We start from the raw sequence: 13,699 nt of genomic DNA on the forward strand, positions 1-13,699 counted from the left end.
CCTTGTTTTTTTGGATTTCTGCCTTTCCCTGCTGGGTGTGCTGAATTCCTTTTTGCTCTGTCTTCAGAAAATACCTGAGTACTGATATAGTCTTTTTGAAGCCTAGCGTCTTCAGGGCTTTTTTCCCTATCAGTCTGTTGGCTCTTGTTTTTGAGAGGGTTTTGGTGGATTGCAGACAGCAGCTTTTCTATTCTGTCCTATTTAGTTAGCTTGGGCCCCATCATTTGCTCAGCCTATCTTTCTATCTGTGTGAGTGTTTTTTCATCTTGCTTCACCGTCATTATATGTTGGGGCTGCCTATTGCTTTGGGGCCTGCTCTAGGGCAGTTTAGATTTCCCTTTCTGTCTTTAGGCTATGTAGTTCTCCGGCTGTGATCGAGGGGTCTAGGGCACCGTAGGAATCCCCCACTGCTACTGCTAGTTGTTGTTGTTAGGTTCAGGGGTCTGCAATCCGATAGCTGCCAACTTCTCTGTTTTTCTGGACTTAGCTAGTATTTCTGTTTTTGCCTCCTACGGTGACTCATTCATAACAGAATCACCCGCCATACCGCAGATCCTAGGGTACTCAATAGCAGGAAAGAATTGTAAAAAAAAAAAAGTGTGTATATTTTTTCCTCTATATCTCTGAGGCCGTAGGGGGAATTTTTTTTTCTCTCAATGGAGATAAAGCAATTGTCTGATCGTGTGGAGCAGCTCGCTGCGGAAGTGCGGGGAATTTGCGCCTACCTTGCTCATTCACATGCTGCTGAACCAAAGATCCCTACTCCTGATGTGTTTTTTGGGGATCGGTCTAAATTTTGGAATTTCAAAAATAATTGTAAATTATTTTTTGCCTTGAAGCCTAACTCGTCAGGGAGCTCCACGCAGCAGGTTAAAATTGTCATCTCTTTGCTGCGTGGCGATCCCCAGGATTGGGCATTTTCTTTGAAACCAGATGATCCTATTCTGACTAATGTGAACGCATTTTTTCAAGCCTTGGGGTTGTTGTATGACGAACCTAATGCTATTGATCAAGCTGAAAAGACCCTGTTGGCATTGAGCCAGGGTCGAGATTCTGCAGAATTGTACTGTCAAAAATTCCGAAAGTGGGAGGTCCTTACTACCTGGAATGATAATGCCTTGACAGCTCTCTTTCGGAAGGGTTTGTCAGAAGCCGTAAAAGATACTATGGTGGGATTTCCTGTCCCCTCTGGTCTTGACGATTCTATGTCATTAGCCATTCAGGTTGATCGGCGTTTACGTGAACGCAGAACTGCACGAGAGGTGTTGCCACCTGTTGAACAAGTGTCTGAACCTATGCAATGTCATAGAGTTTTGTCCAGAGAGCAACGTCAGGAGTTCAGAAGGCGTAATAAGCTGTTTTTTTTTTTTGTGGAGATGCCTCGCATGTTATTTCTGTCTGTCCTAAACGAGAGAAACGTTTTGCACACACGTTTTCTGTGGGTGGTGTTCAACCTTAGTTTCTTCTGGCAATTACTCTGATCTGCTCCCTGTCCACATTTTCCGCCAAGGCTTTTGTGGATTCGGGAGCAGCCCTGAACCTAATGGACTTGGATTTTGCTAAACGTTGTGGATTTCCTATGACACCTCTGCGGACGCCTATCCCTTTGAGGGGGATTGATGCTACTCCTTTGGCGAAAAATAAACCTCAGTTTTGGACCCAGGTGGTAATGCGGGTCGCCCCAGACCATCAAGAAAATTGCAGATTTTTGGTGTTGCATAATTTGCATGATACCATTGTTCTAGGGTTTCCCTGGTTGCAAATTCATAATCCAGTTTTGGATTGGAAATCTGTGTCTGTGGTGAGTTGGGGTTGTCGGTGTGCCCTTAGTGAGGCTCCGGTTTTTTCCACCTCTCCTCAGTCGCATGATGTTCCTGACTATTTGGCGGACTTTTATGATGTATTTAGTGAGAATGAGTCTGTGTCTTTGCCTCCTCATAGGAGTTATGATTGTGCAATTGAACTGAGCCCGGGGTGTAAATTTCCTAAGGGTCGGCTCTTCAATTTATCTGTACCCGAACACGAGGCTATGCGATCCTATATTAAGGAGGCGTTGGAGAAGGGTCATATTAGACCATCCTCTTCACCCTTAGGTGCCGGTTTTTTTTTCGTGGCCAAAAAGGATGGTTCATTAAGGCCTTGTATTGTTTATCGTGCCCTCAACAAAATTACTATTAAATATCAGTATCCGTTACCCCTGATTTCGGATCTATTCTCCAGAGTTAAAGGTGCTTGCTGGTTTACCAAGCCTGACCTCAGGGGGGCGTATAATCTTATCCGCATTAAGCATGGGGATGAATGGAAGACGGCGTTTAATACTCCGGAGGGACATTTTGAGTACCTGGTGATGCCTTTTGGGCTCACTAATGCCCCTTCTGTCTTCCAGTGCTTCATGAACGACATTTTCGGAGACTTTGTGGATAAATTTTTGATTATCTATCTGGATGATATTTTGATCTTCTCCAAGGATTGGGATTCTTATGTGGAACATGTTCGGACTGTGTTCCGTATCTTGAGGGAGAATTCCCTGTATGTCAAAGGATCGAAATGCCTTTTTGGAGTACAGAGGATTTCATTTTTGGGATTTATTTTGTCTCCGTCAACTATTGAAATGGACCCGGCCAAGGTACAGGCCATTTATGATTGGGTTCAGCCCACTTCTTTGAAGGCCCTCCAGAAGTTTTTGGGTTTTGCTCATTTTTATCGGAAATTTATAGCAAAATTTTCTAGTATTGCCAAGCCATTGACTGATCTGACTAAGAAGGGTGCTGATTTGTTGAATTGGTCTCCGGAGGCTGTTTCTTCCTTTCAGGAGCTGAAGCGAAGATTCACTTCTGCCCCGGTTTTGCGGCAACCTGATGTCTCACTCCCCTTCCAGGTAGAGGTGGACGCTTCTGAGATTGGTGCAGGAGCTGTTTTGTCCCAAAAGGATCCTGTAACATCTAAAATGAATCCTTGTGCTTTCTTTTCCCGAAAGTTCTCTCCATCTGAACGTAACTATGATGTGGGGAATCGGAAACTGTTAGCCTTGAAATGGGCATTTGAGGAGTGGAGACATTGGTTGGAGGGAGCTAAACACCAAGTTGTGGTCCTCACTGACCACAAGAATTTGATTTACCTGGAGTCGGCCAAACGCTTGAACCCTAGACAGGCTAGGTGGGCCTTGTTTTTTTACACGTTTTGATTTTGTGGTCTCTATTCTTCCTGGCACTAAGAATGTCAAGGCAGACGCCCTCTCTAGGAGCTTCTTTGCTGATTCTCCTGTGGTGACCAAGCCTGCTACCATCTTAGGCGAAGGGGTAGTTCTTTCTGCCATCTCGCATGATTTGAGACGTGCTCTGGAAGAGTTCCAGGAGGACAAACCTGAGCGTTGTCCCAGTGGAAAGTTGTATGTTACTGACCAGTGGAAGAAGAGAGTGATGTCTGAAGTTCATTGCTCTGCATTGGCTGGTCATCCAGGTATTTTTGGTACTAGAGATCTAGTGAGTCGGTCATTTTGGTGGCCCGCCTTGTCTCGTGATGTCAGGAATTTTGTGCAGTCCTGTGGGACTTGCTCCCGGTCTAAACCTTGTTCTCGCTCTAATGGGTTGTCGATGCCTTTGCCGGTCCCCAGGAGGCCATGGACCCATATTTCAATGGATTTCATCTCTGATATGCCTGTCTCTCAGAGAATGACTGTTATTTGGGTGATTTGTGATAGGTTCTCTAAGATGGTTCATCTTGTACCACTCCCTAAGTTGCCATCTTCCTCTGAGTTGGTGCCCCTGTTTTTGCAACAGGTGGTTCGCTTGCACGGGATTCCTGAGAATATTGTATCTGACAGAGGAGTTCAGTTTGTGTCTAGATTTTGGAGGACTTTCTGTTCCAAGCTGGGAATTCAGTTGTCCTTCTCCTCTGCTTTTGACCCTCAGACCAATGGGCAGACGGAGAGAACAAACCAGACCTTGGAGTCGTATTTGAGATGTTTTATTTCCGCTGATCAGGATGATTGGGTTTCATTTTTGTCCTTGGCCGAATTTGCTTTAAATAATAGAGCTAGTTCTGCCACTTTGATGTCACCTTTTTTTTGTAACTTTGGGTTTCATCCTCGATTTTCTTCAGGGCAGGTGGAGCCTTCTGCCTGCCCAGGTGTTGACACTGTGGTGGAGAGAATTCACCAGATCTGGGACCAAGTGGTGGATAAGTTATCTCTCTCCCAGGAAAAGGCCCAGCGGTTTTCCAACCGACATAGGACCATTGGTCCCCAGTTTAAGGTTGGTGATATGGTTTGGTTATCATCAAAAAATATTGCTATGAAGGTGGCTTCTCCTAAGTTTAAGCCTAGATTTATTGGACCTTACAAGATTTTGGAGATTATTAATCCAGTCTCTTTTCGTTTGGCTCTTCCTGTCACATTTAAAATTCATAATGTGTTTCATAAGTCCTTGTTGAAGAAGTTTGTTGAACCAGTTGTTCCTGGGGTGGCACCTCCGGACCCTGTATTAGTTGAAGGTAACATGGAATATGAGGTAGAGAAGATACTGCATTCCCGTCTGGCTAGACGGAGACTCCAGTATTTGGTTAAGTGGAAGGGTTATGGTCAGGAGGATAATTCCTGGGTCTCTGCCACTGATATTCATGCCAAAAGATTGGTGCGTGCCTTTCATCGGGCTCACCCTGATCGCCCTGGTGGTGTGAATGAGGGTTCGCTGACCCCTCCTCAAGGGGGAGGTACTGTTAGTTCATTTTCCCCTTCACCATGGAGGTCTGATGAACTCCCTCTTCTGGTGAAGGAAGGTAGTGAGGCTGATTACAAAGCACCTGAGCAGAATGATGATGACTGGGTGACTAGAATTGCTGACTGGATATAAGGCAGCCGACGCCCTTCTGCCTTGCGGGTGATTACTCTGAGGGATTCTTGGAGACCAGTCTGATTCCTGCTCCTCAAAAGCTAAGTTTTCTGCTCTACTTTTTGCATTCGTGTTTCGGTTTTGTTTTGCCTTGTTTTTCTGGATTTCTGCCTTTCCCTGCTGGGTGTGCTGAATTCCTTTTTGCTCTGTCTTCAGAAAATACCTGAGTACTGATATAGTCTTTTTGAAGCCTAGCGTCTTCAGGGCTTTTTTCCCTATCAGTCTGTTGGCTCTTGTTTTTGAGAGGGTTTTGGTGGATTGCAGACAGCAGCTTTTCTATTCTGTCCTATTTAGTTAGCTTGGGCCCCATCATTTGCTCAGCCTATCTTTCGATCTGTGTGAGTGTTTTTTCATCTTGCTTCACCGTCATTATATGTTGGGGCTGCCTATTGCTTTGGGGTCTGCTCTGGGGCAGTTTAGATTTCCCTTTCTGTCTTTAGGCTATGTAGTTCTCCGGCTGTGATCAAGGGGTCTAGGGCACCGTAGGAACCCCCCACGGCTACGGCTAGTTGTTGTTGTTAGGTTCAGGGGTCTGCAATCCGATAGCTGCCAACTTCTCTGGTTTTCTGGACTTAGCTAGTATTTCTGTTTTTGCTTCCTACTGTGACTCATTTATAACACATACCTATACAAGTCTATGGCTGCGTGTGAAACTTTGGACTGCACTCTGATGTCATCCCAGTGCAGTCCAACTACCTCAGATGCCGGCAATGGAGAAGATGGAGAGAAATTACTTTCTCCGTCTCTTCCGCATCTGTGCTGCGATGCTCTCATGCGAGATATTCAGAGCACTGACACTCAGCTTCCACTCTGACAGTTTGAGCCGAGTGTCACATGGATAATCAGCCCCGGTCTAAGCGAGAAGCAGTATGACTATGTAACTATGAGGTGTCTCTCACCAGATCTGTGAAACCCATTGCCCTTTTCTTCTATGTTCTGTTTAGCTCCTGAAATCTGATATTTTAAAAAGTTCTTGCAATCTAATAAAAAAAAATAGCTTTGCTTTTGGAATGCTGGCAATAAACAGAACGATTGTACTTTGCAGTTTGAAAAATAGTTCTTTTGACTATCGTGGGTTAGGACCCTATTTGAGTACCTTACAGTGGGACTTGGGTGCCGCTTTCTCTATTCTTCTCTGGTAATAAAAACTGACCAGTAGAGAGGTGATGCTGGAATGCTTCAGCAGTAGTGTTGAGCATTCCGATACCGCAAGTATCGGGTATCGGCCGATACTTGCTGTATCGGAATTCCGATACCGACTTCCGATATTTTTTCAATATCGGAATTCGGCATCGGAATCGGAAGTTCAGTTGATTGACGGCCTGACGTCATCATGATGCGCGGTGTGTGCGCATCATGATGCGCCGTCATTTCGGGCCTTCCGGGGGTCTCTGCCGGCCTGCCGGGGGGCTGTGCCGGCCTGCCGGGGGGCTGTGTGGACTGCCCGGGGTCTGTACCGGCCTGCCGGGGGGCTGTGCCGGCCTGCCGGTGGTCTGTGCACCCTGTGGGGGTCTGTACCGGCCTGCCGGGGGGCTGTGCCGGCCTGCCGGGGGGCTGTGCTGATGTCCGGGGGTCTGTGCAAGCATCGTCCGATGGGACTACAAGTCCCATCGGGCGATGCCTGCTACCATGACAGTGATTGACACATTAGCCAATGATGGGACAGTAGTAGTCCCATCATCCGGCTAATGTGTTAAATGTTAAAAAAAAAAAAAAAAATACTACATGCATGCTACATACATACTACATGCATGCTACATACATACTACATATATACTACATACATACTACATACATGCTACATACATACTGCATGCTACATACATACTACATGCATGCTACATACATACTACATATATACTACATACATACTACATACATGCTACATACATACTGCATGCTACATACATACTACATACATACTACATGCATGCTACATACATACTACATATATACTACATACATACTACATACATGCTACATACATACTGCATGCTACATACATACTACATACATACTACATACATACTACATGCATGCTACATACATACTACATATATACTACATGCATGCTACATACATACTACATGCTACATACATACTACATATATACTACATACATACTACATACATGCTACATACATACTACATACATACTACATGCATGCTACATACATACTACATGCATGCTACATGCATACTACATGCATGCTACATGCATACTACATGCTACATACATACCACATATATACTACATACATACAATACATTCATACAATACATACATAGACATACAGTACATATAACATAGAGTAACATACTTACCAATACTTGTCACATTGTTCCCCGAAGCCATTGTCTTTTCCGGGATAAATATTAACATAACAAACCACAAAAATACTCACCCACGATCCGAAGCAGTCCACGAGTGTGTCCCACGACGATCTTGGGTAGAGAACTGCAGCATCAGATGATGCTGCCGTTCTCTACGGGCTGCAGGAATCCAATGACGGAAGGTAGGTATCCTTCCGCACTGTATTCCTCCGCCACTTAAAAAAAAAAAGTCCCTAGTCTCACTTTATGCCATTGCTGTGTGGGAATTTCCCACACAGCAATGGCATAAAGTGAGACTAGGGACTTTTTTTTTTTAAGTGGCGGAGGAATACAGTGCGGAAGGATACCTACCTTCCGTCATTGGATTCCTGCAGCCCGTAGAGAACGGCAGCATCATCTGATGCTGCAGTTCTCTACCCAAGATCGTCGTGGGACACACTCGTGGACTGCTTCGGATCGTGGGTGAGTATTTTTGTGGTTTGTTATGTTAATATTTATCCCGGAAAAGACAATGGCTTCGGGGAACAATGTGACAAGTATTGGTAAGTATGTTACTCTATGTTATATGTACTGTATGTCTATGTATGTATTGTATGAATGTATTGTATGTATGTAGTATATATGTGGTATGTATGTAGCATGTAGTATGTATGTAGCATGCATGTAGTATGTATGTAGCATGCATGTAGTATGTATGTAGCATGCATGTAGTATATATGTAGTATGTATGTAGCATGTAGTATGTATGTAGCATGCATGTAGTATATATGTAGTATGTATGTAGCATGTAGTATGTATGTAGCATGCATGTAGTATATATGTAGTATGTATGTAGCATGTAGTATGTATGTAGCATGCATGTAGTATGTATGTAGTATGTATGTAGTATGTATGTAGCATGTAGTATGTATGTAGCATGCATGTAGTATGTATGTAGCATGCATGTAGTATATATGTAGTATGTATGTAGTATGTAGCATGCATGTAGTATATATGTAGTATGTAGCATGTAGTATGTATGTAGCATGCATGTAGTATATATGTGTTATGTATGTAGCATGTAGCATGCATGTAGCATGCATGTAGTATGTATGTAGTATGTATGTGGTATGTATGTAGCATGCAGTATGTATGTAGCATGCATGTAGTATATATGTAGTATGTATGTTGCATGTAGTATTTATGTAGTATGAATGTAGCATGTATGTAGTATGTAGTATGAATGTAGCATGTATGTAGTAAGTATGTTGTATGTATGTAGCATGTAATTTTTTTTTTTTTTTTTTTTTTTTTTTTTTTTTTACATTTAACACATTAGCCGGATGATGGGACTACTACTGTCCCATCATTGGCTAATGTGTCAATCACTGTCATGGTAGCAGGCATCGCCCGATGGGACTTGTAGTCCCATCGGACGATGCCTGCACAGACCCCCGGAGCCTGCACAGACCACCGGCAGGCCGGCACAGCCCCCCGGCAGGCCGGCACAGCCTCCCGGCAGGCCGGCACAGCCCCCCGGAGCCTGCACAGCCCCCCGGCAGGCCGGCACAGCCCCCCGGCAGGCCGGCACAGCCCCCCGGAGCCTGCACAGACCCCCTGGCAGGCCGGCACAGCCCCCCGAAAGGCCCGTACAGACCCCAGAGAGGCTGTACAAGGGCAGGAAAGGGTTTTTCTTATTCCGATACCGGAAGTCCCATAGACTTGAATGGGACTTCCGGTATCGGAATCGGCGATACCGATACTTTTTTTAAAGATCGGCCGATACCATCCGATACGATACTTTGAAGTATCGGACGGTATCGCTCAACTCTATTCAGCAGGTATGTTCTTCTAAGGCCACGTTCACATGTTCAATATTTGGTCAGTATTTTACATCAGTATTTCTAAGCCAAAACTCGAAGATGAACAATCAGAGGAAAAGTCTAATTGAAATATGTGACCACTTCTGCATTTATCACCCACTCCTGGTTTTGGCTTACAAATACTAATGTCAAATACTGTCCAAATACTGAACGTGTGAATGTTGCCTAAAGTTCAGGTCACACAGCTGTAGATCTCATCCAAGATAATCAGGTCAATTTTGCTAATGACGCTCCGATCAAACTCAAAAAATATCTCCATCTCCTACATTCTGTGAGTCCGTGGAAATCGATCTGCACTAAGATGTCATCCAAGTGCAGTCTGATTTCAACGCACCCATAGAGTTGAATGGGTGAGTCTGATCCGATTTACACGTCATATTGCAGCATGCTTCGATTTTTACATTTTTTTTTCTCGTGCCAAATCAGTATGATAAAAGAAAAATGCTGAAACCACATAATCTAATCCCTCATCATGTCCTCCAAACTTGATTCTAGCACAGCAGTGCAGACTACTACTCCTATCTGTGCACCATCGTTAGGTGGCATAGGTGTGTTATTCCACGCCACCTCCTGACCCAGCCATGTCACCAGCAGCTCAGTGCATTAACTCTTCAAGGGCACACTGGTGTCCAACTTCTACATTGTGGTACGCTGGATAGACTTTACCGACTCAGGGACTAAGTAATTGTGATCTCAACATTCACTTGCATCACCCAATGCCATGTATGACACTTGGTGGTTGCAATATGTTTGATAGGAACGCTGAGACCTGAATCTGTTGTCACACACAAACAGGGCCGGACTGGGACTAAAATTCAGGACTGGCATTTGAAGTTACACAGGGCCACTAGTCACATGGTGACTATATAATATTTTTGTACACTTGTAGGTTACAAGAAGTGAGAGGAGATTAACACGACTATATAACATGTAGTCACAGCTGTGCCCAGTATTTCAGCTCAGTCCTATTTATTGCTTTTAGGTACAGTACTCCTTCCAAAGCTCTGTCCACTTTTGTACGCACGATGACAGAATTCCTGGCAGAGCTGCTATCCATTGGGCAACCAGACCCCCTGGTCACAGCCGCCCCTATCATACCACCCAACTTTTGAAGAAGGGAAAGAGGGACAAAGACTGCGGCAAATTTTAGGCCACGCCCTGGCCACACCCATTTCACAACTAGTCACACCCATGTCCACGCCCAATTGCACCCATTTAGCACTGCTGATCACACTGACTGGTACTGAGGACACAGTGGCTGGCATTATGGGCACACTGACTGGCACTAAGAAAGAGAGAAAACAGAAAAAAGAAAGGAGATCGAGAGAGAAAGAACAGAGAGAAAGAAAGAGGGGAAAGAAAGAACAGAGAGAGAATGAAGTAAAGAAAAGAGAAAGAACAGAGAAGGAAAGAGGAAAGAAAAAGAAAGAGGAAAGAAAGAACAGAGAGAGAGAGAAAGAACAGAGAAAAATAAAGAAATATTCTATAAAGATACTATAGCAGCCCGGCTCCCATTGTAGTGCCCACCTGAGCCTCCCGATGCAGGACATATCATGATCCGCTCACATGGCCGACATCCCCGATTCCAAGACGATCCTGCTGTCTGCGCTGTCAGAGGAGGACATGGTGATGGATCGGAAGCATTTCCTAGTTCCGTCACAATCTCCTCATGAAATTATCTAATATCCGGTCAGCTTCCAGCACATCACTTCAGGTGGAACGTCATGTGCGAGTATTAAAATGCTCCTCGGGGCTCTCCCATGTACTCCTGTGTCCGTGGGAAAAGCCTGCTTTGTATGCTTCGTACACACTTGGCTCCGCTCCGTTCATCCCGTACACATATGGCTCCACTCCGTACACACATGGCTCCGATCTGTACACCTCGTACACGCGCGGCTCCGCTCCGTACACCTCGTACACACACGGCTCCTCTCTGTACACCTCGTACATGCGCGGCTCCGCTCCGTACACCTCGCACAAGCGGCTCTGCTCCGAACACCTAATACACATGCAGTTCCTCTCCGTACATCTCGTACACACACGGCTCCGCTCCGTACACCCTGTACACACACCGCTCCACTCCGTACATCTCGTACACACGCGGCTCCGCTCCGTACACCTTGCACACATACCGCTCCACTCCGTACATCTCATACACACGTGGCTCCGCTCCGTACACCCCGTATACATCCTGCTCCACTCCGTACACCTCGTACACACACCGCTCCACTCCGTACACCTCGTACACACACGGCTCTGCTACATCTATCCTGTAAACCCCTCCTGACCCCACACATACTTCCCTCATCCAGCGCCATGACAACCAGCATAGCAGAGTCCTGCAGACACCAAGAGGCAGGGCTGTGCGCACAGGACCTGTGATGAGATCAAAGGAGGGGCGGAGTCACATGATCAGGGGTCTGGACAAAGGCTCCTGATCATGTGACCCCTGACTCCTCCCCTCCTGTGACCTCATCAAAGGTCCTGTGTACAGAGAAGAGCAGGCAAGCGACACTATGAGGGGCTGCAGGCGGGGGGGGTCTCATGCTAGGGCGTGGATGGAGTGCGTGGGGGGGGGGAGTCTCATGCTAGAGCGAGAATGGAGTGCCAGTGGCTGCATCAGCTGGCAAGCGGCCAGATGATCGGGCGCTGTCGCCCGCGGCCTATATGACAGCGGCCCAGCGGGAAAATGCCCGGTTGATTATATTACCATTCCGGGCCTGCACGCAAATAACGAGTGCTCCATCTCCTGTGAATAATGTTCATTGGTGCCAGATTTCACCCAGTGCAGCGCTGTCTCCACTAGCCCCCGGATTGTGCACAATTTCTGATGTAGGACATCTTTCCAGTGTGAGCCAAGCTGTCTCTAGTGATGACAATCGCTGTCACACCTGACATTACTTGTTCTCTGTAACCGCGTCTGTGCATGTTACATAGTCATCACCAGTAATTACTGAGCAGTTCTTCTTTTCACACTTCTCGGGATTATTGGGTCCTGTACTCGGAGGTCTAATATGGATTTCGTATCCATCAACCCTTGTTAAAACTTGTATAGAAATCTGATCCTTACTGTAGATAAGAAACGTTAACCGAGTCTCCTCACGTTGCAAAACCCTGCAGAATTTCTGATTTCCTATCTTCGCAGATGGCATTTAGCTGCCAAACAGAATTTAGTAGTTTGTTTTACTGATGAAGCAGAATCAACATAAGGGATTGCTCATTGCAAAGTATCCCCAGGTCTTAGTGCAAAATCTGGAACAAGGCCCTCGCCTACAGTCCCTGTGGAAAAGGGGCATTTTTGGCTCCCCAGGCATCAAGGACCTGAGTACGACTGCTGCCTTTTCACAGCTTCTGTATTTTATCTTTAAAGACTTGCTTTATCTGAATTAGTTATTTCATTATTGTAACATTTTGGGGCTTTAGAATGAACTAGCTGAAGAGCCCGGCGTTGCCTGGGCATAGTAACCAACTGTGGTTAATTATAACAAATTATAATGATTATATTGCACATTTAAAAACATTTCACATCATATATTCAGCACTACAGATTTGCAACACAAATTAACTAAACGATTACCCAAGTATTGACAGTATTTTATTTTCAACTCATTCAAGAGCCTTTTCATAAACAACATTTTTGATTTTTCCTTTCGCTGCAAAGATGAACAGATTTTTGACAGTTCCAACTCTTGAACAGATCACGTAAAGTTGACCATGAGAAAAGCATGGAGATTGCAAATCGATCCCTACTACTTTCAAGGACTGTCCCTGAGCATTGTTAATGGAGATTGCAAATAGCAGTTGAACTGGAAACTGGAGGCGTTTAAAATCAAAAAACAAATCAGATGGAATGAGTGGAATTCTAGGATTGAAAATTTCCTCTCCTTTGGCACATCCTGTTTCTGAGCTGTGTATCTAACCCTATCCTGTGTGATAATGTCTGCTGAGCTGTGTATCTAATCCTCTCCTGTGTGATAATTTCTGCTGAGCTGTGTATCTAATCCTATCCTGTGTGATACTGCCTGTGAGCTGTGTATCTAATCCTATCTTGTGTGATACTGACTGCTGAGCAGTGTATCTATTCCTATCCTGTGTGATACTGACTGCTGAGCAGTGTATCTAATCCTATCCTGTGTGATACCGTCTGCTGAGCCGTGTATCTAACCCTATCCTGTGTGATACTGACTGCTGAGCCGTGTATCTAATCCTATCTTGTGTGATACTGTCTGCTGAGCTGTGTATCTAATCCTATCCTGTGTGATACTGACTGCTGGGCCGTGTATCTAATCCTATCCTGTGTGATACTGACTGCTGAGCTGTGTATCTAATCCTCTCCTGTGTGATAGTGACTGCTGAGCTATGTGTCTAATCCTCTCCTGTGTGATACTGACTGCTGAGCTGTGTATCTAATCCTATCCTGTGTGATATTGACTGCTGAGCTGTGTATCTAATCCTATCCTGTGTGATACTGGGCTCGCCCTGCAGTCTGTGTCAGAGGGTGGTCTGTGTTGGCACGGTAATAAATTGTGTTATTTACAGCTTCACAGAAGGACGATAACACCATAGAAATGATAAGAATAATAGGCAAAATTGTTTGGTGAATTGGAATGCACG

This window comes from Dendrobates tinctorius, unplaced genomic scaffold (genome assembly GCF_039654945.1).
Source record: "Dendrobates tinctorius isolate UK_male_01 unplaced genomic scaffold, ASM3965494v1 ptg000133l, whole genome shotgun sequence".
Taxonomy (NCBI): Eukaryota; Metazoa; Chordata; class Amphibia; order Anura; family Dendrobatidae; genus Dendrobates; species Dendrobates tinctorius.